This window comes from Lissotriton helveticus, chromosome 2_1, assembly GCF_964261635.1.
Source record: "Lissotriton helveticus chromosome 2_1, aLisHel1.1, whole genome shotgun sequence".
NCBI lineage: Eukaryota > Metazoa > Chordata > Amphibia > Caudata > Salamandridae > Lissotriton > Lissotriton helveticus.
Genome location: NC_136059.1, coordinates 1,037,986,309 through 1,038,011,839, shown reverse-complemented (window position 1 = coordinate 1,038,011,839; position 25,531 = coordinate 1,037,986,309). Strand labels below are relative to the sequence as shown.

General features: G+C 47.2%; 1 protein-coding gene across 19 annotated transcripts in view; it reads right to left on the bottom strand.

Annotated features, from left to right (window-relative positions):
• The window catches only part of LOC144819585 (uncharacterized), a 211,414-nt gene that overhangs the window by 34,695 nt on the left and 151,188 nt on the right, over nucleotides 1-25,531 (bottom strand). Inside the window, exons 5-6 of one of the 19 annotated variants that reach the window (XR_013607468.1) lie at nucleotides 24,668-24,799; nucleotides 2,406-2,464 (exon numbers count right to left, since the gene is read on the bottom strand). The exons of 17 other annotated variants lie outside the window; for them this stretch is intronic. The gene's annotated coding sequence lies outside the window, so the exon portion shown is untranslated. Of the gene's footprint in view, nucleotides 1-2,405; nucleotides 2,465-24,667; nucleotides 24,800-25,531 lie in introns of those variants that run through there. One more of the 19 variants, XR_013607461.1, reaches the window with a different exon arrangement.

Below are 25,531 nucleotides of genomic sequence, written 5' to 3'. Positions count from 1 at the left end.
TACATATTTAGTTGTACAATCAATATGCTGTCTTATGTTGTATCGTTTTGATCCATTATATGCAAAATCTTTTTTCTCCTTGATTGCCATTCTACACATAATGCAGTTATGGCATTTGAATGAACCCACATTGTGTGTGTGTAGCCAAGTTTGTTTAACTTTATTATCCCTAAGATAACTAGGGCTAGTGATATTCCCCAGTGTTTTACCTTTCCTATAGGCTATACTTGGGTTGTATCTCACCTTTAGAGCATAGACTAGACTATACGTATTTCCAATAATATACACACTATTTTGTGCAAAATCCCCTCTTGCCCTCTGTAAATCATGTTACAAATATAATTCTGCCCACTTTCATTTCTTTTTCTGAATAGGATGTTTCAACGTGCAATAGGTGGATTGTTGAGCAAGCCGGAGACCTGAAAGAAGAACGGCTAAAACTTAGAGTCACACCTTACAGTTCTGGGGTGCCGCCTTAATCTTCCCGAGATGGCAGTCTTATCTCACAGCAGCCAACAACACTCTCAAACAAAACAGTGGCAACAACAGCAACAGAAGGATCGGACCCAACCTCTGCAGTGCATTGGTTTCAATCAGCAGAGCTTAAGGCAATGGCAAAAGAGTTTGAGTAAGTGACAGCACCAATGACCATCCCCAGGATGTTTCAGGAGTATCTGGATGATCCAAAATAGGTCTATGTGGATCAAAACTCATTGATATATTGGTAGGGGAAGATGCATCAGTTGCCAGAGCTCAGGAGGCTGGAAATAAAGTATCTGGCTTGTCCTGTAGCCAGTGTGTCGGCTGAGCAAGTGTTCAGTGCAGCTGGGGAGGTTGTTACAGTGAGAAGGACCAGTCTCTTGCCTCAAAGCATGGAGAGATTGACTTTGATCAAAATGAACCAACATTTCATACCACACAATTACAGCAGTCCTAAAACAGCAGAGGAGGAGAAGGAGAATGATTGGTTAGAGTCAAGTATGTTAGCTGACTAACTTCTGGGTGAACCACCTGAGTTTGAGGACAGACTCTACTTCCAGGACTGAGTATGCCAGTGCCCCATAGAACTTTTACATTATTTCTTGTTGAACTTCTAACTTTGCAAAAAATACAAAAAGTAGCAAGTGGAACCATAATATTTTTGTGCCAGATTTATGCTGCATTATCTTTTTAGTCACATATATTGCCAAATTCCATTTGGACCAGTGTGTATTGAAGACGCCTCCCCAATTCCTTCATGACATTGGAGACAATGCCTACCCCCTCGCATGTCTATACTTTTTGTATCACTTAGCTCTAGAAGGGCTTCCCCAGAAGATTATTGATTTACGAGAGTGTCAATCCCAAAAGTCAATGTGTTGCCTGCATCAAAGAGGATTTGTGCACTTACTATCTTGCCTACCCATGCTTGGATTGGAAGAGGTAACTCCAATTATTGTAACAGTGAGTGAGTGATTGTGTGAGTGATCAATGATGAGTCATGTGGTGGCAAACAGTGAGGGAGGGTATTAAACTGTAATTTGGGATCTTGTTTAAGATGATTTGCAATGTTTGGGGCCTGAATGATGGGCAATCATTTTTTTCCTAGAGGTGATTGGCCTTTACAAATTTACTAACTTGTTCAGTCCACTCCTATAATCCTTCTGTTTTTTCATCACCTAAGAAGGCTGCCACAGACGATCATTTTATTAACAAGACTGACAAATTTCAATATGTTGCTTGTATCAAAGGGAAGCTAGTGTACCTACCACCGTGCTTGGATTGTAACCATTGAGTGTTCTGATTATCGAATGATTGTGAGTGATGATTGATAAATCATGTGACTGCATCAAAGATGATTTGTGTGCCTACTACCTAACCTACCCGTGCTTGGATTGGAAGAAGTAACTACAACTATTGCAACGGTAAATGAGTGATGGTGTGAATGATGATTCACTTGCAGGGACCTCTCCTTTTTTCTGCTTCTTCAGAGACCGGAACAGTCACTTTAGTTAACAAACAAAAACCTATGTAAAATACTGCAATTCTGTTTGTCTACTTGTTCTTTAACATCAATGCACTACATGTCTATCTTGCTCTGGTCATGGCTGATCTGGGACGGAGTTACTCGGAGTCATGAGGTGGATGGAAGAACTCAGGGCAGGAGCCACAGGACTACCTCATTAACAGCCAGGAGCAAGAAGTTATCGACTTCAAAGTGAAACCATGAGTCTGAGGCCTAGTACTCAGCTATGTGAAATGGAGAGAAGTGTGTTGATTTGAGAAAATGCTGCTGCATGTGTGTGTGTGTGTGTGTGTGTGTTGCACTGCTGGCAAAAGTGAAACTCTGAGTCCCCCTATTGTTTTTTTTGCTCTGCCTTTGAGTCTCCTTGATACACTCCTCATGATGCTTACCTTCCTTATGGCCTTCTCCTTGACTCTAAAATGCAGTTTCTGTTTTACAGTCCGCTGGCCTTCTAGTCTCCTGCACAAATGAAAGGCAAAAGCTAAGCTCAACACTCCTGTTTACCTACCGGACTAATTCAGAAAGGCACCCAAGAGTGACGGACAATCCAGAGGAGAATGCAGATGCACTACCTAATTTTGTAATACAGTATCATTTTTCTTTTAAGAGTCATATTTGGAGAAGTGGGTGGGTGGGTTCACTCCCAAATTAGAAGACAGAACATTTAGATATCTGATAACATGGGTCTCTGGGACAGAAGGACTGTTTGCAATGGATGTAGCTGTACTGTGTCATACTTAATTATTTGTTTTCCTTCCACAATAGATTGATTATGAATGATGTGCTGCTCACTGCCCAGATAAATGTTGTCCTTGTGTAGTGTTTATCTTTGTCAAACCTTTTACCAAATCCTCTCTCCCATCCTTTCATCAAACATCCTAAACCTCAACTCCCGGGCTCTGTGATTTATTGAGGTGTGGCTTAATTTACACAATCAATCGATCACCCTCTTGGTGAGGCAGATGTGGTGAAAGCAACACTAATTCACTGCAGGATCTTCTATGCAAAAGTCCACACTGGCCCCATTTACCCACCCATGCATGAAAGTGATCCATATTTTAGATACAGACCGAAGTACATCAGACATCGGCATCATCATTCAGGCCTTGTATTGTGTAACCTTAAATGCCTATCCTAAGCTTGTTCACTCAAGACGTTGAGTCTTTTTTTTATGACTCAAGGATTTAGTAAATAGTAGTCGCCCCTCATTGCTTAGAGTACTACTTTTGCTTTTTTGTGTTATTTTATCGCTATCCGGAATTCTTGTTGTGTCATCTTGTAGTAGTCTGGTCTCAATTATTTGGCAAGCTTTGATATAACCCACTAACTCAGTGTTTTTATTTCCATTTAGTTGCCTGCAATGGATAACCCTTCCAATTAATCCTACAGTTGAAGCTCACCTGAGTGAAAATGAGACCTCACTTGTCAAGTTGTGATGCCCTCCCTGTTATTGCTTCATCCATATTCAGTAGGAAAACCATGAAGTGAAGTGAACTAGTTAAGTTAGTAAGTAACTAACTGCTACTGCAAGTAATCGGTTATCTAGGCTGTTGTAGACAATATAGGTCATGACGGCATCCCCTAGCGGTCAAGATAGTTAGGGAGATATAACTCTATAACTAAGCTTCATAATACATTTTTAAAAGCACTAAGCCTGGGCGGAATTAAGTAAAAAAAAAACTCTGCAGAGCTACGTGGAGCTCTGCAAGTGGTGGAGTTTCTTTAGATAAATGCTGTTCACTGTGATTTTCAGTGCCGGGTGCTTGTCCACACTGTGCCATCATCTCAAATGGCACCATTCACAGTGCAAGGGAGTGCTGCTTCCTTTCTGCCACTGAAGTAGATTTTTACTCGAACTGCAACTTTCTCAACGCAAATGGCCACTCTCTTCACACTAGCGGTCATGAGTATACGCGACCACTCGCAATGAGCTATCTGACTGCCCGTGTTGAGATATCTCACCGGGAGGTTGATTTTCCATGCTCATGCTCACCAACTTGATGTTGACGATTGCGAACAAGGAAAAATCTCGGCGGTAGGTGAATTTTCCTCGCTTGCGCTCGCCAACCTGACGTTGATGAACACGAGCATGGTAAAAAACTCCGCTTTGGAACTCCGCAAGCTCTGCGTAACGCGGAGTGCAAAAAACTCTGCGAGAGAAGCGTAGTTCATCGCCCAGACTTAATAAGCACATAAGCAGGTTGCGTAAAACTAAAGACAGCAATGCAAAGTAAAAGTTAAATAACCTGCTTCAGGCATAAATTTCAACAAAATATAAAACGTTTCTCCTTTATTTTTTTTACAACCAAACCCACCTTCTTCACCCACAATAGGCCTACCCCTCTCCACAAACAAACTGATCCAGCCACCAATGTCCAAAAATCTGAAATGTCCAATGAATTTAAAAACCTGGTCCAAACTCCCCTCTGACCCTCTCCATCTACAACAAGTCCCTTCCAGCAAACACATTTTTTTTTAAAAGAACTAGAAGAGGGCATTGTCCATTTGGGTCCAGAGCTGGTCCAGGCTCTGCTCCATACTGAAGTACCGGCTCTCCATGGCATCCAGCTGTTGCAAGGTGCACGGCAGTAATGGCTTGTCAAAGTGGGTTGGGGCGGCAGTATTTGCGGCGACGATGGGATGGCTAGGACGCTGGGGGGGAACGGCTGCACTGAGGCTCGACTGAGACTGAGAACAGCTATATCTGCCACATCGTCCTCCCGGACCACCAGATTCCAGCATTCCTACTCGATATGGTCCAGCATCTACCACAGCAGACGGGCCACTATCTCCTGCCTGGTGGGTGGTAGGGTGGACCAGCAGGAGTAGCTGGTCTTCATTTTGGCGCTGCTTCCTATTTATGCCACCCTTGTAAATAGAGGACAGCATCAAAATCAATGGGTGTTGCAGTGGAACACCCATTGTCCTCCCCTTTCACTCTAAGTACAGTGTGAAAGGGTGCCTTATATACAAGGCAGCATTAAGCCACGTTAGGTGAAGCCCCTATCGCCATCACAATGTCACTAAAAGTGACATTGTGGTGGAGATAGCGACTTGTAAATATACCCCATGTCACAAACTTCATGTACGAAATGGGGATATTATCCTATCTTCCATAAGTAGACGGGAAGATTAGGCACTGCACTACAGGGAAAGTAATGGGCTATATAGATTGTATTTGGCATTTTCATCACAGCGAATCCCATACACTAACCTCAAATCATGCACTGACTCCAGCTTTACTCACTGGCCTCCGCTACTCCTCGAATTGTTTCCAACAAATTCCTTCGCTGGGCAGTAAGGAAAGGAAACTTGACTTACTCTACTGCAGGGTAGGATAGTGGGGTTCGGTGGGTAGGGTAGAGCTTTTGATATAAAATAGAGATGTCACTAGACTGATCATCGATTTGTCATCTTTGGTTCGTTCAGTAACTATACTAGTCGAAGGAAGTCGAAAAGGAAAAATCTAAACATGGGTAAAATAAATCTGTTATGGGAAACCATGAGACATATTTTTAATCACTTCACCTGGCTTTAAAATTAAATGTCTCACATGCCAAGGATGGATTTTTCACTTGTTTGGTAGGCTGGGACAGAAGAAGGAGTGAAGGAGTGAAGTACTAAGAGGTGTTGAGGGGGCGAAGGGAAACACACAAGGTGTACGGTTTACAATGCATTGCAAACTTTGTAAACGCTGCATTAACTGAAGAAGACGCACATTGCACAGACAATACTGCAGTCCTGAATTGAACCATACTGCACTCCGGTCATTAGTGGCAAAATGGCATGCGTGTGGAGGTGGGTTGATGAATGATGGATTTATTTGCCTTATTGAACAAATACAGTAAGTCAAGGGTGTAGAACAAAAAAAAAAACTCCCCGCTTTGGTAACCTTACATAAACGAAGTAAGCAAAGTTGGTGGGCAGCATGCTCCTCTCCATGAGAACGGCTGTCTTGCTTATTCATTCAAGTAATCCAAATATACATTCATCCTTTCATATTAATTCACCCATAGCCACCATGATTAAGCTTTACTTTCTCCCATCCACTCTTTCACCAAAATTTCCTATCCATTACCCATCCATTCAATACCCACCCTTTCTTCCAACCATCCTTTCACCCATCTATCCCTTTACCCACCCACGTACCCTTTCACTCATAAACCATTTTCATTTCTTGTAACCTTCCTTTCTTTCTTGTTTCCCTCAAGCCATCAACGCTCATTATGTAAGCTTTTACTAAGTTGCAGATAGAATTGGCCGTAATAACACAATCACCACTGCAGCTGGTAAAGCTGGGGCGTTCACGGCCCCGAGTTGATGACGCCCTGGTACTAGCTAGTGAGTATAATAATAATTGTGAATAAGCAGGCAATTATGCGACTTATCAGTGCCCGTCCCTCCTGCCCCTTCTACCCCTCCAACTGACTCTCCTCTTGCAGTGACACTGCTTGAATCTGTGTCATTGGTGCTCTCTGTGGCTAGAATAAAACATTATACATATTTTAGATGCCAGATACGCCTCCCCTTAATTTTTTCAATCAAAAAGACACAACTGCAATACATCACTACAGTTTGGTTAGCACTGCTGTATCTTCTAACAAATATATTACTCTGGGCATTTGCTTCATTGACAATGTTAAACAAGGCAGGTAGTGACCCAACCAAAAAAAAACTTTTGTAATAGAGGGGCAGAACTATAACTGATGAGAACCATGATGACTCAGTCATTTAAGTACAATGAATTGGTGGAATAATGGTCAATAAAAGATATATGGTGTTGTTGGCAAATGCAATAGGACCTCATACTTTTTACCAGCCATGCTTCACTGTCATGGAAACTGCTGGTATATGTCTAAATGAATTACAAAGCACACAACATTGGGGGGGGGGAGGTGGTCCATGGCCATTGTCGCTCTCTCGTAAACTCAACTGTTAGAGCATGAGCAGGAAAAAGAAAGCCTTCTCAACAAACCTACATGGTGAATAATGGCTTGCTCCTCAGTTCAAGGCAGGGTCCAGTTTGTATCAACCGTAGCTTCTCTTGAACTAAAGCCTGCCTCACCGGCCACATTAGATGGAGTCATGCTGTTCAGAAAGCCAGCACTACTTTCTTCATTACAGCAAGATGCCGAACTGGCAGACAAGAGAGCTAATTAAGGAGCAGAGGATTTCAGCCAAAAGGTACAGGCACCTCTTTTTTTTTTTTACTATACCACGCAACACCACACTAATCTTAAACCATAGGAGGGGGCGTGGTTCACCCAACTCAATTTCAACTTCTTTATATGTTTTTTTAAGCACCACGGCATGCTGCTTGCTCTTAATCAGCAGCAATAGCTGCCCACCTTCTTTATTTTCAAGCCTGCTCACACAACTTCCTTTGTTCACGTCAGCCACATAAACAATTATCCCTTAAATGGCTAGCTTGCAATCTCCAGCTATCCTCCCAGAATAATTCTGCCTGTAGTTTAATATGGTTTAACTCTTCTTTTCTTGTCTGTTTAAATTCCATGCCCTCCCATTCCACCTGGCGTTACCTCTGACCGGGGCTGTGTTGCTACCATCTTTCTTTCCCTCACCAACTACCTTCTTCCGAAACATGTGGGTGATAATCATAAAGAATGTGAGGTAACCCATTATGGTATTTTTGATGTTAGCCCACTTGGGTGTTTTTATGTCATGTCGCTTCGTATTTTAATGCACATAGTTTTACATATTAAACTACATTCTAGTAGGTAAAAGTTTACATTGACATTAGAAATGAAAAAATAAAAAAAAGCTGCCATCCTCTATCATAACAAATATTGAAGTTGCTCCTTATCTGCATGTAACTGTATTTATATACCGCTTACTACCCCGAATGAGGCATTGAAGTGCTTTTCGGTGCATAGCACGCTACCCCGGAACCATGTGATGCACTCCTCATTTTGTAAGAATGGCCCTCGTCACAAAAGTATCAGGAAGGGGAATGGACCATACTGACATAAATTGTGGTTTTAAAGTTCACTTAATTATCACATAGATTGCTGGTGAGTTTGCTGGAATTAATACGGACTTTATGCCACAGGGGCATGGCAGTCCTCCCCACAACAACTGAATGGCTACAGGACCATAGAATGTGTGAACACATAACAGGCAATATCTCAAATAGATTAGCAATCTATTTTGCTATATGTCTCCCTTTCTTGAACATTCTTAATACAGAATGAGGTCAGAAAGCAGGGTTTCACAGCTCACTGGAAATACCGTTGCGGATTCTGTTGGTGTTATACTTCAGTGAACTTGTAGCCAAAATACTAATTTAGGTGTAACAGGAAAAACAACTCATGTACTGTATTACAATGTTGTGTGGTCAGAATCCCGTATATGTTTAGGACAGATGAAGTGACGCCTGCTTCCTGATAATGTGTACATTGCTAGATGACAGTCGACATTACAGTTATAAAAACGTAATAGGTCTCGCATTTGTTGGAGTTATTGTCATTATAAACAAATTTTAATTGCCAATGTTTTTTAACCTAGCCCTGTTGCAGTCTGCAGAACCATATGTGGCCAAAATAGGCTTTTGGCCACATATGATAATGCACACAGCAATTTGGCTAGGTAAAAACATTGGCATTTATAACACCAGTAACTCCAACTCCAACAAATCCGAGACCTCTAGCATTTATAATGCTTGTTTACAATAGTGTATACCTTTGTGTTAGTGTATTTTATGTTTTTGTGTAATTGTTTTGTGTTTTTGTGACTTTTTGACTTAGTTTATTTTTCATTCTTTACGTATTTCTTTCTTCTCTACTTTCCCTTCCTTTTCCTTCTTATTATTTCCCCAACCAGTACCATGGCAAGGGGTTAACTGCCATGCGGTGGCACCACCGCCCAGGTGTGCAGGCCTGGGCGATCTTTGGAGAGGAGGAGGTGGCAGTACTATTTTTCTTTTGTGCAGCGCCACCTCCCCTCTGCTGGAAGCAGTCGGCAGGCCCAGTAGTGGGTACACCTTCCGGGAGCATCAGCGGTGCTGGGGGATGGTGTGCTGGTGTATGCTGCGCACCAGCCTTGTTTGAAACACGGTTGGGTGGATATTCTGAACAGCGAACAGAACCTGCTCGCCCTGCTAGGCATCTATATTACGGGGCACAGTGAGTATTAATTATTTGTTGTATTTATGTTCTACAATGCTAAATAAAATATCTGAATACCATGCTGCTCACACTCAGAGATAAATTATGTTTATTTTATGCTAGTATATTATTGTGTAATCCAGTTTCTAGTTTCTGCTAGGCGGGTGCTGCTACCTAATTGTACTCATCAGGGGCTCGCTTCGGCTGATTAATTAAGAAGCCATTGCTGACTGTTCTCCCTCACTATAGTGAATCACTGAATATCGTGTTCTCTCTGACACTTTGTTTATGTAGCTCATACAGTTCCAGGATATTTCATTGAATTCACAGTGATGATGTGAAGCATGCAACTATGCATTGCAAAAAAGGGAGACTGAGTTGGCTCATCAAGGATGTTGAGAAATGGGAATAGATAGAATCATTCACTGCAATACATTAGTTCCAAAGTTTTTGTTAAGGAGATTTGCAATATGGATTTAACGACAGTCAAGAGACTCGAGTCGAAACTAGTAGTACAATAGGTGATCTGTTTTAGCGACTCCGTTTGCTTTTCATAAAACATTTTGTGGAGATTATTAATAGGGGTGGGCGTAGTTTGCGAAGTAGCGCTACGCGAAGCTACGCGAAATGCACTTCGCGAGCTACTCATAGCACTTCGCGAACTGCGTAGTAGCATGTTTGCACTGTGCAAGATGTCGTTTTCAATGATTGCACAGTGCGGATAAGCATCTGGCACTGTGCAATCATTGAAAACGACATCTTGCACAGTGCAAGCTGTACTTTTCTGCCGCTCGAGTAGATTTTTACTCGAGCTGCAGCTTTCTCAACCTTGGACTGGTAGTTTCTCATCGCGAGCAGTCGCGAGCATGCGCGACCACTCAATGCGAAACCTGACCTCCCCGCGTTGAGGGAGGTTTATTTTCCATGCTCACGATCGCGAACAAGGGAAAAGTCTTGCGAGGATGTCATTTTGCTTGCTCGCGGGCAAAAAATGACCGCTGCACTACGCTACGCATGTTTGCACTGTGCTACGTGCAGCTCGCGTAGTGCGAAGTTGCGCAAACTGCGCAAACGACGCGAGCGTAGCGTAGTGCTTTGCCCTGGGTTAATTATTAACATAATCACTAATGTATTTTTATTTATCTTCTTTTTCTTTCATAAGCACCAAAAAGCAAGAAGATCAATGATTCGGACGGTCTGGGATAAGCTGGTCAGCCGGCTCTGGTCATCAGCACCTCTGCAGAGGATTCTGCCGATCCCAGTAAGTCCTTTTACAATTGTTGTGGACTTTTTAGGGTAGAATCTAGGAGCACTGGAGTGTTGGTGTTCTCTATCGTGAAGATTCAGATACAGGCCCAAGTAAGCTAGTATTTTAAAGTAAAATCACCATGTATGTTTCTTGAGAAGGCTTTTCTTTTCCTGTTTTAGTCCTAGCTCTAACACAGTTCGGTTCACGAGAGAGTGGCCATTGTCATCCTCATGGACCCCCCCTAACCCCACATGTAGTGTGCTGCAGACTTGTTCATTTATAGTTACAGGATACCTCAAATTTCACATTACAGTACAGCAAGGCTGGAAAAAAGTATGATGTCCCACTCCCATTGCATTTGCCTACCAACACCATATGTCTTTTATTGACCATTATTCCATGCCTGGCTAGTCTAACTTTGTCAACCAACCAATCAAATCCCCAGAGTGATATTTGGAAGACACTGACATGCTAACTGAGCTGTAGTGCTGCAATGCAGTTGTATTTGGGTTTTGAGTATCTGGGATCTAAATTATGTGTAATATTTTATTCTAGCCACCCAGAACATCAGTGATGTCTGCTCCAGTGCCGCTGCAGGAGGGCAACGGGTCCGTTGGAGGGGGAGAAGCGGCAGCAGGGATGGGCACTGGGAAGTCACATAATTTCCTGCAATTACTATGCTCACTAGCTATTGCCATGGCGTCGCTCGTCGCCACCAAAAATGACAGTGAAGTGAACCACCCCCAGCCCTACCAGACACAGCGGTAGTTAAGTTATTATTGCAATGCAGCAAAATCTCACATAATGAGCTTTAATGGCTTGAGGGAGACATGAAAGAATGGAAGGTAACTAAAAAGAAAGAAAAAGATATATGAGTGAAAGGGTGGGTGAAAGGGTGCTCGGTGGATGGGCGAAATTATGGTCTAAAGAAAGGGTTGCTATTGTATGGATGAATAATGTATTAGAAATTTGTGTGAAAGACTCGATGGGAGAAAGTAAAGCTTAATCATGGTGGCTATGGATGAATTAGGATTATAGGATGAATGAATATTTGGATGAATAACAAGGCAGCTTTCCTTCTCATGAGGAGCATGGTGCTGCTTCCCTACACTGCTTACTTTGTTTATGTAGGGTTATATCACTATCATTCAAAGCTATGGTTCTAAGTGGGGGGTATTTATTTATTTTTATTCTTTGTTATACTTCCTTGATTCGCTGTATTTGGTAAGTGAGCCAGATCTATACCACCTATCATTCATCAGCTCACCTTCCCACCCATTGCATTTTTGCCAACTATGACTGAAGTACAAATGGGGGTGGGGTCGCACACTACTCACACACCGGCGGTGTCGCCCCTAAGAACTCTGGTCAATGTAGTAAAGTGTTCGCGATGCATCATCTTTCGATCTTCTGCTATCTTCGCTGTCTTCGCCATCCCTGGACACGTGTTTCGGGGTATTACCCCTCATCAGCAGGGATAGGCCGTGTACTGGGGTTGCCGATGGCTGGCAATATCTGCCAGGTATAGTACCACTCAGGCGCGTAGGTGCGGGATCCCAGGCTCGTCAGCCCACTGCTCACGGCAGCTTTAAAGTTACAAATGGGGGTGGGGTCGCACACTATTCACACACCGGCGGTGTCGCCCCTAAGAATTCTGGTCAATGTAGTAAAGTGTTCGCGATGCATCATCTTTCGATCTTCTGCTATCTTCGCTGTCTTCGCCATCCCTGGACACGTGTTTCGGGGTATTACCCCTCATCAGCAGGGATAGGCCGTGTACTGGGGTTGCCGATGGCTGCCAATATCTGCCAGGTATAGTACCACTCAGGCTCATAGGTGCGGGATCCCAGGCTCGTCAGCCCACTGCTCACGGGAGCTTTAAAGTTACAAATGGGGGTGGGGTCGCACACTACTCACACCCCGGCGGTGTCGCCCCTAAGAACTCTGGTCAATGTAGTAAAGTGTTCGCGATGCATCATCTTTCGATCTTCTGCTATCTTCGCTGTCTTCGCCATCCCTGGACACGTGTTTCGGGGTATTACCCCTCATCAGCAGGGATAGGCTGTGTACTGGGGTTGCCGATGGCTGCCAATATCTGCCAGGTATAGTACCACTCAGGCGCGTAGGTGCGGGATCCCAGGCTCGTCAGCCCACTGCTCACGGGAGCTTTAAAGTTACAAATGGGGGTGGGGTCGCACACTACTCACACACCGGCGGTGTCGCCCCTAAGAACTCTGGTCAATCTAGTAAAGTGTTCGCGATGCATCATCTTTCGATCTTCTGCTATCTTCGCTGTCTTCGCCATCCCTGGACACGTGTTTCGGGGTATTACCCCTCATCAGCAGGGATAGGCCGTGTACTGGGGTTGCCGATGGCTGCCAATATCTGCCAGGTATAGTACCACTCAGGCGCGTAGGTGCGGGATCCCAGGCTCGTCAGCCCACTGCTCACGGGAGCTTTAAAGTTACAAATGGGGGTGGGGTCGCACACTACTCACACACCGGCGGTGTCACCCCTAAGAACTCTGGTCAATGTAGTAAAGTGTTCGCGATGCATCATCTTTCGATCTTCTGCTATCTTCGCTGTCTTCGCCATCCCTGGACACGTGTTTCGGGGTATTACCCCTCATCAGCAGGGATAGGCCGTGTACTGGGGTTGCCGATGGCTGCCAATATCTGCCAGGTATAGTACCACTCAGGCGCGTAGGTGCGGGATCCCAGGCTCGTCAGCCCACTGCTCACGGGAGCTTTAAAGTTACAAATGGGGGTGGGGTCGCACACTACTCACACACCGGCGGTGTCGCCCCTAAGAACTCTGGTCAATGTAGTAAAGTGTTCGCGATGCATCATCTTTCGATCTTCTGCTATCTTCGCTGTCTTCGCCATCCCTGGACACGTGTTTCGGGGTATTACCCCTCATCAGCAGGGATAGGCCGTGTACTGGGGTTGCCGATGGCTGCCAATATCTGCCAGGTATAGTACCACTCAGGCGCGTAGGTGCGGGATCCCAGGCTCGTCAGCCCACTGCTCACGGGAGCTTAAAAGTTACAAATGGGGGTGGGGTCGCACACTACTCACACACCGGCAGTGTCGCCCCTAAGAACTCTGGTCAATGTAGTAAAGTGTTCGCGATGCATCATCTTTCGATCTTCTGCTATCTTCGCTGTCTTCGCCATCCCTGGACACGTGTTTCGGGGTATTACCCCTCATCAGCAGGGATAGGCCGTGTACTGGGGTTGCCGATGGCTGCCAATATCTGCCAGGTATAGTACCACTCAGGCGCGTAGGTGCGGGATCCCAGGCTCGTCAGCCCACTGCTCACGGGAGCTTTAAAGTTACAAATGGGGGTGGGGTTGCACACTACTCACACACCGGCGGTGTCGCCCCTAAGAACTCTGGTCAATGTAGTAAAGTGTTCGCGATGCATCATCTTTCGATCTTCTGCTATCTTCGCTGTCTTCGCCATCCCTGGACACGTGTTTCGGGGTATTAGCCCTCATCAGCAGGGATAGGCCGTGTACTGGGGTTGCCGATGGCTGCCAATATCTGCCAGGTATAGTACCACTCAGGCGCGTAGGTGTGGGATCCCAGGCTCGTCAGCCCACTGCTCACGGGAGCTTTAAAGTTACAAATGGGGGTGGGGTCGCACACTACTCACACACCGGCGGTGTCGCCCCTAAGTACTCTGGTCAATGTAGTAAAGTGTTCGCGATGCATCATCTTTCGATCTTCTGCTATCTTCGCTGTCTTCGCCATCCCTGGACACGTGTTTCGGGGTATTACCCCTCATCAGCAGGGATAGGCCGTGTACTGGGGTTGCCGATGGCTGCCAATATCTGCCAGGTATAGTACCACTCAGGCGCGTAGGTGCGGGATCCCAGGCTCGTCAGCCCACTGCTCACGGGAGCTTTAAAGTTACAAATGGGGTGGGATCGCACACTACTCACACACCGGCGGTGTCGCCCCTAAGAACTCTGGTCAATGTAGTAAAGTGTTCGCGATGCATCATCTTTCGATCTTCTGCTATCTTCGCTGTCTTCGCCGTCCCTGGACACGTGTTTCGGGGTATTACCCCTCATCAGCAGGGATAGGCCGTGTACTGGGGTTGCCGATGGCTGCCAATATCTGCCAGGTATAGTACCACTCAGGCGCGTAGGTGCAGGATCCCAGGCTCATCAGCCCACTGCTCACGGGAGCTTTAAAGTTACAAATGGGGGTGGGGTCGCACACTACTCACACACCGGCGGTGTCGCCCCTAAGAACTCTGGTCAATGTAGTAAAGTGTTCGCGATGCATCATCTTTCGATCTTCTGCTATCTTCGCTGTCTTCGCCATCCCTGGACACGTGTTTCGGGGTATTACCCCTCATCAGCAGGGATAGGCCGTGTACTGGGGTTGCCGATGGCTGCCAATATCTGCCAGGTATAGTACCACTCAGGCGCGTAGGTGCGGGATCCCAGGCTCGTCAGCCCACTGCTCACGGGAGCTTTAAAGTTACAACTGGGGGTGGGGTCGCACACTACTCACACACCGGCGGTGTCGCCCCTAAGAACTCTGGTCAATGTAGTAAAGTGTTCGCGATGCATCATCTTTCGATCTTCTGCTATCTTCGCTGTCTTCGCCATCCCTGGACACGTGTTTCGGGGTATTACCCCTCATCAGCAGGGATAGGCCGTGTACTGGGGTTGCCGATGGCTGCCAATATCTGCCAGGTATAGTACCACTCAGGCGCGTAGGTGCGGGATCCCAGGCTCGTCAGCCCACTGCTCACGGGAGCTTTAAAGTTACAAATGGGGGTGGGGTCGCACACTACTCACACACCGGCGGTGTCGCCCCTAAGAACTCTGGTCAATGTAGTAAAGTGTTCGCGATGCATCATCTTTCGATCTTCTGCTATCTTCGCTGTCTTCGCCATCCCTGGACACGTGTTTCGGGGTATTACCCCTCATTAGCAGGCATAGGCCGTGTACTGGGGTTGCCGATGGCTGCCAATATCTGCCAGGTATAGTACCACTCAGGCGCGTAGGTGCGGGATCCCAGGCTCGTCAGCCCACTGCTCAGGGGAGCTTTAAAGTTAAAAATGGGGGTGGGGTCGCACACTACTCACACACCGGCGGTGTCGCCCCTAAGAACTCTGGTCAATGTAGTAAAGTGTTCGCGATGCATCATCTTTCGATCTTCTGCTATCTTCGCTGTCTTCGCCATCCCTGGACACGTGTTTCGGGGTATTACCCCTCATCAGCAGGGATAGGCCGTGTACTGGGGTTGCCGATGGCTGCCAATATCTGCCAGGTATAGTACCACTCAGGCGCGTAGGTGCGGGATCCCAGGCTCGTCAGCCCACTGCTCACGGGAGCTTTAAAGTTACAAATGGGGGTGGGGTCGCACACTACTCACACACCGGCGGTGTCACCCCTAAGAACTCTGGTCAATGTAGTAAAGTGTTCGCGATGCATCATCTTTCGATCTTCTGCTATCTTCGCTGTCTTCGCCATCCCTGGACACGTGTTTCGGGGTATTACCCCTCATCAGCAGGCATAGGCCGTGTACTGGGGTTGCCGATGGCTGCCAATATCTGCCAGGTATAGTACCACTCAGGCGCGTAGGTGCGGGATCCCAGGCTCGTCAGCCCACTGCTCAGGGGAGCTTTAAAGTTAAAAATGGGGGTGGGGTTGCACACTACTCACACACCGGCGGTGTCGCCCCTAAGAACTCTGGTCAATGTAGTAAAGTGTTCGCGATGCATCATCTTTCGATCTTCTGCTATCTTCGCTGTCTTCGCCATCCCTGGACACATGTTTCGGGGTATTACCCCTCATCAGCAGGGATAGGCCGTGTACTGGGGTTGCCGATGGGTGCCAATATCTGCCAGGTATAGTACCACTCAGGCGCGTAGGTGCGGGATCCCAGGCTCGTCAGCCCACTGCTCACGGGAGCTTTAAAGTTACAAATGGGGGTGGGGTCGCACACTACTCACACACCGGCGGTGTCGCCCCTAAGAACTCTGGTCAATGTAGTAAAGTGTTCGCGATGCATCATCTTTCGATCTTCTGCTATCTTCGCTGTCTTCGCCATCCCTGGACACGTGTTTCGGGGTATTACCCCTCATCAGCAGGGATAGGCCGTGTACTGGGGTTGCCGATGGCTGCCAATATCTGCCAGGTATAGTACCACTCGGGCGCGTAGGTGCGGGATCCCAGGCTCGTCAGCCCACTGCTCACGGGAGCTTTAAAGTTACAAATGGGGGTGGGGTCGCACACTACTCACACACCGGCGGTGTCGCCCCTAAGAACTCTGGTCAATGTAGTAAAGTGTTCGCGATGCATCATCTTTCGATCTTCTGCTATCTTCGCTGTCTTCGCCATCCCTGGACACGTGTTTCGGGGTATTACCCCTCATCAGCAGGCATAGGCCGTGTACTGGGGTTGCCGATGGCTGCCAATATCTGCCAGGTATAGTACCACTCAGGCGCGTAGGTGCGGGATCCCAGGCTCGTCAGCCCACTGCTCACGGGAGCTTTAAAGTTACAAATGGGGGTGGGGTCGCACACTACTCACACACCGGCGGTGTCGCCCCTAAGAACTCTGGTCAATGTAGTAAAGTGTTCGCGATGCATCATCTTTCGATCTTCTGCTATCTTCGCTGTCTTCGCCATCCCTGGACACGTGTTTCGGGGTATTACCCCTCATCAGCAGGGATAGGCCGTGTACTGGGGTTGCCGATGGCTGCCAATATCTGCCAGGTATAGTACCACTCAGGCGCGTAGGTGCGGGATCCCAGGCTCGTCAGCCCACTGCTCACGGGAGCTTTAAAGTTACAAATGGGGGTGGGGTCGCACACTACTCACACACCGGCGGTGTCACCCCTAAGAACTCTGGTCAATGTAGTAAAGTGTTCGCGATGCATCATCTTTCGATCTTCTGCTATCTTCGCTGTCTTCGCCATCCCTGGACACGTGTTTCGGGGTATTACCCCTCATCAGCAGGCATAGGCCGTGTACTGGGGTTGCCGATGGCTGCCAATATCTGCCAGGTATAGTACCACTCAGGCGCGTAGGTGCGGGATCCCAGGCTCGTCAGCCCACTGCTCAGGGGAGCTTTAAAGTTAAAAATGGGGGTGGGGTCGCACACTACTCACACACCGGCGGTGTCGCCCCTAAGAACTCTGGTCAATGTAGTAAAGTGTTCGCGATGCATCATCTTTCAATCTTCTGCTATCTTCGCTGTCTTCGCCATCCCTGGACACATGTTTCGGGGTATTACCCCTCATCAGCAGGGATAGGCCGTGTACTGGGGTTGCCGATGGCTGCCAATATCTGCCAGGTATAGTACCACTCAGGCGCGTAGGTGCGGGATCCCAGGCTCGTCAGCCCACTGCTCACGGGAGCTTTAAAGTTACAAATGGGGGTGGGGTCGCACACTACTCACACACCGGCGGTGTCGCCCCTAAGAACTCTGGTCAATGTAGTAAAGTGTTCGCGATGCATCATCTTTCGATCTTCTGCTATCTTCGCTGTCTTCGCCATCCCTGGACACGTGTTTCGGGGTATTACCCCTCATCAGCAGGGATAGGCCGTGTACTGGGGTTGCCGATGGCTGCCAATATCTGCCAGGTATAGTACCACTCGGGCGCGTAGGTGCGGGATCCCAGGCTCGTCAGCCCACTGCTCACGGGAGCTTTAAAGTTACAAATGGGGGTGGGGTCGCACACTACTCACACACCGGCGGTGTCGCCCCTAAGAACTCTGGTCAATGTAGTAAAGTGTTCGCGATGCATCATCCTTCGATCTTCTGCTATCTTCGCTGTCTTCGCCATCCCTGGACACGTGTTTCGGGGTATTACCCCTCATCAGCAGGGATAGGCCGTGTACTGGGGTTGCCGATGGCTGCCAATATCTGCCAGGTATAGTACCACTCAGGCGCGTAGGTGCGGGATCCCAGGCTCGTCAGCACACTGCTCACGGGAGCTTTAAAGTTACAAATGGGGGTGGGGTCGCACACTACTCACACACCGGCGGTGTCGCCCCTAAGAACTCTGGTCAATGTAGTAAAGTGTTTGCGATGCATCATCTTTCGATCTTCTGCTATCTTCGCTGTCTTCGCCATTCCTGGACACGTGTTTCGGGGTATTACCCCTCATCAGCAGGGATAGGCCGTGTACTGGGGTTGCCGATGGCTGCCAATATCTGCCAGGTATAGTACCACTCAGGCGCGTAGGTGCGGGATCCCAGGCTCGTCATCCCACTGCTCACGGGAGCTTTAAAGTTACAAATGGGGGTGGGGTCGCACACTACTCACACACCGGCGGTGTCGTCCCTAAGAACTCTGGTCAATGTAGTAAAGTGTTCGCGATGCATCATCTTTCGATCTTCTGCTATCTTCGCTGTCTTCGCCATCCCTGGACACGTGTTTCGGGGTATTACCCCTCATCAGCAGGGATAGGCCGTGTACTGGGGTTGCGATGGCTGCCAATATCTGCCAGGTATAGTACCACTCAGGCGCGTAGGTGCGGGATCCCAGGCTCGTCAGCCCACTGCTCACGGGAGCTTTAAAGTTACAAATGGGGGTGGGGTCGCACAGTACTCACACACCGGCGGTGTCGCCCCTAAGAACTCTGGTCAATGTAGTAAAGTGTTCGCGATGCATCATCTTTCGATCTTCTGCTATCTTCACTGTCTTCGCCATCCCTGGACACGTGTTTCGGGGTATTACCCCTCATCAGCAGGGATAGGCCGTGTACTGGGGTTGCCGATGGCTGCCAATATCTGCCAGGTATAGTACCACTCAGGCGCGTAGGTGCGGGATCCCAGGCTCGTCAGCCCACTGCTCACGGGAGCTTTAAAGTTACAAATGGGGGTGGGGTCGCACACTACTCACACACCGGCGGTGTCGCCCCTAAGAACTCTGGTCAATGTAGTAAAGTGTTCGCGATGCATCATCTTTCGATCTTCTGCTATCTTCGCTGTCTTCGCCATCCCTGGACACGTGTTTCGGGGTATTACCCCTCATCAGCAGGGATAGGCCGTGTACTGGGGTTGCCGATGGCTACCAATATCTGCCAGGTATAGTACCACTCAGGCGCGTAGGTGCGGGAGCCCAGGCTCGTCAGCCCACTGCTCACGGGAGCTTTAAATTTTGTTTAAAACCATAAAAGCGTCAACAATACATAGATAAACACCAAAAAGTTACATAAAACATCATATCATTTCATACGAAAGTTAATAAAACAGAATTAAATAGGTACATCGAGTCAGCTAATCAATATACATAAATTTCATTTTCAATGATCAACTTTAGAACAAGAGCATTAAACAAGCTGCAGTTACGTCCTACCCTGTCTGTAGATTCCTCTTAGTGATGGGGTTTTTAAGAATACAATTTTTAAACAAAAATTGAAAACCATTAAGGACTAAAAGATTAAATGGCTATTGGTGTAACTAGATATACCTGGGGCTCGGATAAAAATCATACAAATCCCAAATTTGGATGGTGCCATGTCTCTCCTTAGGGGGGCGAAATCGTAAGTAAGGGACGATATTACTGTTCTTAAATTCGACTAGCACCAGGTCCCCAGCGATGTCCTTGGGCAGCGAGCCCAACCACCCCACCCTCCTGACACCCAAAATGCCACCATCCAGCTCGGGCGGCAGAGGTCTATTTTTCCGCAGCCAGACGATGGCCCTATCTAGCAGATCCTGCCGTGACTCGTGTGTTCCCTTGGTGATTGCAGGAACCCCAGATAGGACAGACACGCATGGGGCGGCTTGTGGAGGCAAGTGGATACATGGCATTCTTGCCAGAGCTGGACGAACCACTATATGAGTTAGCAACGGGGGTTTTCGCGTTACTTTGTGGTCTATGGAAGTTGGTCTACAGGGGGGCTGTAATTGAGATTCGCCATTTTTACAGGTATTAGACTTGTACTTTTCAGGGACGGTGGGAGGGTCTGTGCAGGTGGATACATCCAATTTGTTATTCGGGAGAGGATACTTATTGATTGCTTCCTCGATGCTGTTCAGCCTATCCCCCAACTCATTGATTTTTAGGAGCAAAGGTGAAATAACACTTAACAAAAGTTGCTCAATTTGAGACAATAAAGTCATTTGGGGAGGCAAGACAGGGTCATCTTGCTTCGCCGCGGCCGTGTCCTGCGTTGATGTTATTAAGTTGAAGGGAGGTAAGGTTGGGCCGCTGCACAGATTTTGTATATTTGCATTATTCGCAGTGACAATGTCGCTATCCTGTTTCCCTCTAATGATGTGATCCAGGGGTGAGGCGTTTACTTGTTTTTGGACTTTTAATATAGGTGTTGTTGAGTCCCGTGGGAAGTCATTAGAGATAACACAGTTAGTGCCCACAGTCAGGGAGGTTATAACAACATCTGGTTCGTACTTTGTGCCACACAGGGCGTTGAGCTCCTCCCAGATAGACATAGTGTCTATGTTAATGATAGAAACGCCAGTATAGCCAATATAAGCAATAGAGCATCACAGTACCTCCTCCCGTGGTAGAATCAAGTGGGGTGGCCCGTCCCGTCCTCCTCGGGTCCTCTGAGGGCCACAGAGGGCCCGCCCTTTGCCCGGGCTTCGCCCGGCGTCCCGCTGAGCGGAGCGCTGCTTTAAAGGCGCCTCCTGGCGCTATCCCAGTGTCAGAAGGCAGCGCCGCCGCTGAGGCTGCCGGGAGATGCAGTCCCGGGGCGGCGGCGCTGTAAATTGCAAAAGCGTGACTCCTGGCGGTGGGGGTGGCGGCTGCTATGGGGGGCCTCCTCTCCTCCCCCCTCCGACTTGTCAAACGCGCCTGAGTGGTACTATACCTGGCAGATATTGGCAGCCATCGGCAACCCCAGTACACGGCCTATCCCTGCTGATGAGGGGTAATACCCCGAAACATGTGTCCAGGGATGGCGAAGACAACGAAGATAGCAGAAGATCGAAAGATGATGCATCGCGAACACTTTACTACATTGACCAGAGTCCTTAGGGGCGACACCGCCGGTGTATGAGTAGTGTGCGACCCCACCCCCATTTGTAACTTTAAAGCTCCCGTGAGCAGTGGGCTGACGAGCCTGGGATCCCGCACCTACGCGCCTGAGTGGTACTATACCTGGCAGATATTGGCAGCCATCGGCAACCCCAGTACACGGCCTATCCCTGCTGATGAGGGGTAATACCCCGAAACACGTGTCCAGGGATGGCGAAGACAACGAAGATAGCAGAAGATCGAAAGATGATGCATCGCGAACACTTTACTACATTGACCAGAGTCCTTAGGGGCGACACCGCCGGTGTGTGAGTAGTGTGCGACCCCACCCCCATTTGTAACTTTAAAGCTCCCGTGAGCAGTGGGCTGACGAGCCTGGGATCCCGCACCTACGCGTCTGAGTGGTACTATACCCGGCAGATATTGGCAGCCATCGCAAACCCCAGTACACGGCCTATCCCTGCTGATGAGGGGTAATACCCCGAAACACGTGTCCAGGGATGGCGAAGACAACGAAGATAGCAGAAGATCGAAAGATGATGCATCGCGAACACTTTACTACATTGACCAGAGTCCTTAGGGGCGACACCGCCGGTGTGTGAGTAGTGTGCGACCCCACCCCCATTTGTAACTTTAAAGCTCCCGTGAGCAGTGGGCTGAAGAGCCTGGGATCCCGCACCTACGCGCCTGAGTGGTACTATACCTGGCAGATATTGGCAGCCATCGGCAACCCCAGTACACGGCCTATCCCTGCTGATGAGGGGTAATACCCCGAAACACATGTCCAGGGATGGCGAAGACAACGAAGATAGCAGAAGATTGAAAGATGATGCATCGCGAACACTTTACTACATTGACCAGAGTCCTTAGGGGCGACACCGCCGGTGTGTGAGTAGTGTGCGACCCCACCCCCATTTGTAACTTTAAAGCTCCCATGAGCAGTGGGCTGACGAGCCTGGGATCCCGCACCTACGCGCCTGAGTGGTACTATACCTGGCAGATATTGGCAGCCATCGGCAACCCCAGTACACGGCCTATCCCTGCTGATGAGGGGTAATACCCCGAAACACGTGTCCAGGGATGGCGAAGACAACGAAGATAGCAGAAGATCGAAAGATGATGCATCGCGAACACTTTACTACATTGACCAGTGTCCTTAGGGGCGACACCGCCGGTGTGTGAGTAGTGTGCGACCCCACCCCCATTTATGACTGAAGTACAGTATGGGGCAATCAATTTGTGACTGTAGTGCTGGCTGTATAATGTGTGTCTGCTTCAGTTAATGCAGCATTTACAATGTTTTCAATGAATTGCAAACCGAACACACAAGGTGTGTTGTCCCTTCGCCCACTAAGTCACCTCTTAGTACTTCTCTGCTTTATTTTTTCCTACGTTCTTCCTTCACAGGTTACCAAATTGGGAAATCCATTCTTGGTATGCCCCTCATTTAATCATGTGATACCCACGTGAAGTGATTTCAGAACATATTTCATTGTTTCCCATAACAGATTTAATTTACACTTGTTCAGATTTTTTATTTTCGAATTGTACCGCGACGTATAGAGATGACAGATCAATGATTAATGTAGTGGCCCCTCTATCATACATAAAAAAGCACTACCCTACTTGTACAATCCCTCTACCGTATTCCGCGCAGTAGAGAAAATCAAGTTTCCTTTCCTTGGTTACTGCCCAGCAAATGAATTTGATGGAAATACGTGGTGGTGGGCGAGGTCAGAGAGTAAAGTGGCAGTAGTCCCTGATTTGATATCATATATATTAAGTTTGGTATATGGGACACACAGTGACAAATGTGCCAAATACAATCTATATAGTCTGTTCCATTACCTGTAGTGCAGTCCATTAGATTGATTTTCCTCAAAGTCTACTTACGGCAGAGATGATAATATATTAATATCCGTATTTCATACATGAGGTGTGTGACTGACGTAGTATATTGGAGACAGGGTAGAAATGCATTTGACGAAGAGCAGGGCCATTGGATTTTAAAATAGATAATTGTCAACCACAGCTGCAGACAATAGCACACCAGCAGAGGCACTGACATTATTTTAGCACCACACACAAATTGCACTCTATATAGTGCATAATGCCATGCTCATCAATGAGAAGTAATTTATTTTTCAGCTCAAAGTGTCTTATCTGTTTATAGTTACTTGAAAAGCCTTGAGAAGAAAAAACAATCAAATCATCGTTTTTTTAATTCTGTGATGTTATTCTCTGCCTGTTAATTCTTTTCTGCCACACAGTCAGTGCTTGTTTATGTTTGGAAACATGTGTGGGTCAAACATAAAATTGGCCTTCTGACTCTCCTAATCATAATCACATCAAGTATATTCAAATGGCCCATTGGTACTAGCAATGTACTGCTTCTGTGCTACACAGTTATTCAAAACAATTGTTTGCACAGAGCATTATTTACAATTTGACTTTTTTGTTTTTATCTATATAGCTGCTCCTGCTGGTCCAGCCGGACTACCCAACAGGCAGGAAAGAGTGGCCTGTTTGCGGCAGCAGAGGCTGGTGGTGTATACAGCAGGAATCCCAGTGGCTGGTGGTCCTGGAAGAAGAAGAGGAGGAGGAGGAGGAGGAAGAGGAGGAAAAAAATGCGCGACAGCCGGGCCCCAGTGCAACCGGTCCCCCTGAGCCTCCAGCTTCCCAGCCATCCCATCACTGGCACTGCCGCCAGCCAACTGCTGCCACCCCCCACCACAATGCAACAGGCCATTGCTGTGCCGCATCCTGCAGCAGGTGGACACCATCGAGGGCCGTCTCACCCCAATGTAGCAGAGTTTGGACCAGCTCCGGACCGATGTCGATAATGCCCTCTTTTAGCCCTTATTTAAATATTTGTTTTGGTGGGAGGGATTTGTTGTTTATTGGGGGTGGGTGGAGTGGGTGGGAGGGGAGATGGAACTGGACAGATATTCTTTGACATTTTGAGTTTTGGGGCTTAGGTCAGTTTTGTTTGGGAGAGGGGTAGGCATGTTGTTTGGTAGGAGAGGGTGGGTTGCTTTGTAAATAAATAAAGGGGAAAATAACTTTTCTAATCTAAAATTATGCCTGAAGTAGTTTCTTTTACTTCACACTGCTGCCTTTAAGTAGTTGTACACAGCCTGTTTATATGCTTGTAACTTAAGACAGAGCGTAGCGCTTAGTTATAAAGTCTAGGCTTATAATTCTCTATCTTGTCAAGTATGGGTAATGCTGGCATCATAACCTATATTGTGTAGAACTATCTATATAAAATACAACAGTAGTAGTATTGCATTAAATCCTAGTTGTTTTACCTGAATATACATGCAGCAGTAACAGGAGAGGCATCACAACTTCACAAGCGAGATCCCAATTCCAGTTCCACCCAGGTGAGCTCCAACTGTAGGATTGATCTGGATGGTTGATTGATTATCTATCATAGGCAGCTAAATAGAAGTGGAAAGATTTTGAAAGTGGGTTATATATTTATCAAAGATTTACAAAGCATTGACACCACCTGAGTACTAAGTGATGACACAATGAGAATGCCTGATTGTGCTCAAGAGAAAACATAATAATGCTAGAAAGTTCTGGCAAATGTGGAGCTAGCAGTATAATTTGTGAACTCCTCGAGGTATAAAAAATGGAAGCAAAGTCTGGAGTCGACAAGCTTAGGTTAAGCATTTACGGTTAGGCAATACAAGGTCTGAATGATGATGCTGGCAATTGATGTTCATTTTATAGCTAAAATAAATATTGATAATTTTTAATGCACAGGTTGGTAATGGGCTGGTCTGGGCTATTGCCTAGAAGATTCTACAGTAGGTTAGTGTTGCTTTCACCACATCCACCCCACCAAGTGCGTGGTCCATTGATGGTGAAATTTAAGCCACCCCTCAATAAATCACACAGCTCGGGGGAAGAGGGTTAGGGGTTTGATGAATGGATAGGTAATGGGTTTTGGGGAAAGTTTTGATAAAGCAAACACTACAACACAAGGCCAACATTTATCTAGGCAATAAGCAGCAGCACATCATTTGCCATCAATCTGTTTTTAGAGGGAAACAAAGGAATGAGTATGACAGAGTACAGATAAATGCATTGCAAACAGTCCTTCTACCCCCGAGACCCAATTTACAATATATCTATATAATGATACTATATTGCAAAATTGTGTG